We start from the raw sequence: 3,654 nt of genomic DNA, 5'->3' as shown, positions 1-3,654 counted from the left end.
AAAAAAAACGATTCGCCCCCTGACTGCTGGGACCCACCAGCTACATCTTCGCACGCAAGGAAGTGCGTCCGGGCAAAAAAAAAACGATTCGCCCCCCTGACTGTTGGGACCCACCAGCTACATCTTTGCAGGCAAGGAAGTGCGTGACAGTCGGGACCCACCTGGTCGAAGCGTACGTACCGTTGTCATTCTGGTAGCGAACGTGTACGTACATACTGGTCGATGTAGAGGCACGCATGTGTCGTAGTAGAGGCGCACACGTGTCGTAGTAGAGGCGCGCACGTAGCATGTACACGTACGTACAGTGGCAAGGGTGCAAGAAAGAAAATACGGCCACGTACGTACATACGGGCAGGGTCTCGAACGCCTACTCATGCATATGTACATGGCTGGGTCAGAACGGAGAAACAACGTAGTTGTCGTGTTCATGGGGAGCCAACCGGCTGGGTCGGAACGGAATGCGTGGTCGTGTTCATCGGGAAGGCTTGGACGGAACAAGCGATGGAAACGAGGCCTGGCGTACCGCACAACGGAGGAAACGACCTTGTCTTCGACCGGCCATGTTTGAAACGGGATCCTGTTGATCGGGAGGGGCCTGGCGTACCGCAAAACGGAGGAAACGGACCTCCTACGGTCGAAACGGGGGTCCTGTTGATCGGAGGGGTGTGGCGTACCGCAAAATGGACGAAACGGACCTCCTACAGTCGAAATGGGGGTCTTGTTCATCGGGAGGGGTGTGGCGTACCGCAAAACAGGACTCCATGGGATACTGTTCATCTTCACCGTCGACCTCCTCCAGCCTTCATGGGCTACCGTCGACCTCCTCCAGCCTCCACGGGCTCCTGTTCATCCATCCTCCACCGCGCGCTACTCCACCGGCTACTGTTCAACCACCCCTCCACCGTCTACTGTTCATCCAGCCCTCCACACCACAGGGTCCTGTTCAACCACCCCTCCAAGGGCACCCCTCCATCGTCTACTGTTCATCCAGCCCTCCACACCACGGGGTCCTGTTCATCCAGAGGCAACGCCACGGCTCACTCTTCATCCAAACCGCCCCCGCAACGCTCACTGTTCATCCAATCGATCGGCTTCAGTTAGCAACAGTAGCGAAGGAATAGCTCGATCGGGTTCAGTTAACAGCCATCGATCGATCGCTCGGGTTCAGTAACGCGTAGCCTGCAGTGCAATCGCTCGGGTTCAGTTAGAGCCCAACGCCTCGCTCGGGTTCAGTTAGAGCCAATGCCTCGCACACACGCGCGTACGTGTACGAGAGAAACGCGCATCGCTCGGCCCCCGACCTCCCACCATAACCGGGAACTCCCCGAAATTTTCCTCCCCCTCGCTTCTACCACGGTTTTTTGTGTCATGGACGGCCCAAAGAATATCATGCAGCTGCGTCTCCGGCCCGCCCAGGACGAAAAGCCCATTTTCTGTCATGATTTTTTGTCATAGAAGTAGGAGCCCACCACATCTATGATGATACTGGGTTTTGTCACAATTATCGTCATAGAAGTGTCATATGTATGACAAAAAAAAATTCGTTCGGCCCAAAATGTCATGGATGTGTCTTTTTTTTGTAGTGGGCCAATATATCTTAATGCTATGGTTGGGTTTTACCTTAATGAACGTTAGTAGTTGCGGATGCTTGCTGATAGTTCCAATCATAAGTGCATAGAATTCCAAGTCAGGGATGACATGCTAGGAGTGGCCTCTCCCACATAAAACTTGCTATCGGTCTAGTAAAGTAGTCAATTGCTTAGGGACAATTTCACAACTCCTACCACCACTTTTCCACACTCATTATATTTACTTTATTGCTTCTTTATCTAAACAACCCCTACTTTTTATTTACATGCTTTTTATTATCTTGCAAAGCTATCCAACAACACCTACAAAGTACTTCTAGTTTCATACTTGTTCTAGGTAAAGCAAACGTCAAGCATGCGTAGAGTCGTATAAGTGGCAGATAGGACTTGAGAGAGTATTTGTTCTACCTTTAGCTCCTCGTTGGGTTCGACACTCTTACTTATCGAAAGAGGCTACAACTATCCCGCATACTTGCGGGTCATCAAGAGCTCTTTTCTGGCGCCGTTGCCGGGGAGGTGAGTGCTTGAAGGTATATCTTTAGATCTTGCAATCAATCTTTTAGTTTCTTGTTTTATCACTAATTTAGTTTATAAAAGAAAATTTCAAAAAAAATGGAATTGAGTTTGTCTCATATGCTTCATCTTTTTAATATCTTTCGTGAGTATGATGAAAAGGAAAATTGTGCTCAAGTGCTAGAAGAAGAAGTCTATAAAATGCTTGATACTAAATCTTTGAATGATGAGCATGATTGCAATGTTGTTAGTATGAACTCTTTGAATATCCATAGTACTAATGATGATTGCACTAGTTATGATGAAAATATCTCTTATAAGCATGTCGATTTTTGTGGAGTAGATTGGGTTTGCAAGTACACACCAATTAGGGAAAATAGATATTGCAAGAGGCATAAGTATTTAGAAACTAAAGGGTTGCAAGAAGGGCTTAATGTTAGTTCTGAAAATTTAAGACATCTTTACCGTACTTGTGAACTTTGCAATGAGCGTCGTCATTTTATTTGTATTGTGCGGTGAATTGCATTGAAAATCCTTATATTGCTAATTACCTAAAGAAAAGAAAACAAATAGAAGATGAAGATAATACTAATGAAAGGGAAGAGACTTCCCAATCTCCTCCTATTATTTCTTATGATGAATCAGGTAACGAGGAGGAGCTTTCTATTCAACCAATCTCATTAATAAAGAGCTCAAAGAAGAAGGTTGAACCTACACATAATGAGAAGAAGAAAAAGAAAAGAAGGAGCAACAAAGGTAAAAAGGTATCCCTCCCAAATGATGTTGCTCCTACTGCTTATTGTCATGATGATAATTGTTATACTATTGGTGCTATCCATACTATTAATGATGAGAGTGATTATGCTTATGATATGAAAAGGCCCAAGCTTGGGGAAGCTATGTTTGATGAGGATGACATATTTGAGAATATATTTGCTGAAGCTAATGTTTGTCCCAAGCTTGGGGATGCTATGTTTAATGAAGATGATATTTTTAGCCTCCCAAGTTTTGATATGCAAAGTTGTTATGATGATAGCATGCCTCTTACCTATGATGATTATATTGATGAAAGTGGGTTTGGAAGAGTGTCAACTTTAGGAAGTAGTGATCCCACTATTTTGGAGGATGTTGAATTTTATCATGATGAATATGAAAGTGGATTTGGAAGAGTGTCAACTTTATTTAGTGATGATTCCACTATCTTGGAAGAGGTTTCAATCGATTATGATGAGAACAAAGTTGCTACTTATGATGATTATTGTGATGAAACTTATGCTATAAAAAGTAGTGATGATTATATTTATAAAACTTGTCATGATTGTGATTACCCTTTTTCTGAACATTACTCTTTTAATGTGGAAGCAATTTATAGTATTCAAGTCTCTTATGATACTTCTACTATTCCGAATGAGAAGAATTTTGCTTATGTGGAGAATAGTAAATTTTCTACGCTTGTAGATCATGCAAAGAATGCTTTAGGTGCTAGTTATATGGTTGAATTCATTCATGATGCTACTGAAAATTATTATGAGGGAGGAACATATGCTTGTAG

This window comes from Triticum dicoccoides, chromosome 3B (assembly GCF_002162155.2).
Source record: "Triticum dicoccoides isolate Atlit2015 ecotype Zavitan chromosome 3B, WEW_v2.0, whole genome shotgun sequence".
NCBI lineage: Eukaryota > Viridiplantae > Streptophyta > Magnoliopsida > Poales > Poaceae > Triticum > Triticum dicoccoides.
Note: the sequence above shows the minus strand (reverse complement) of the source record.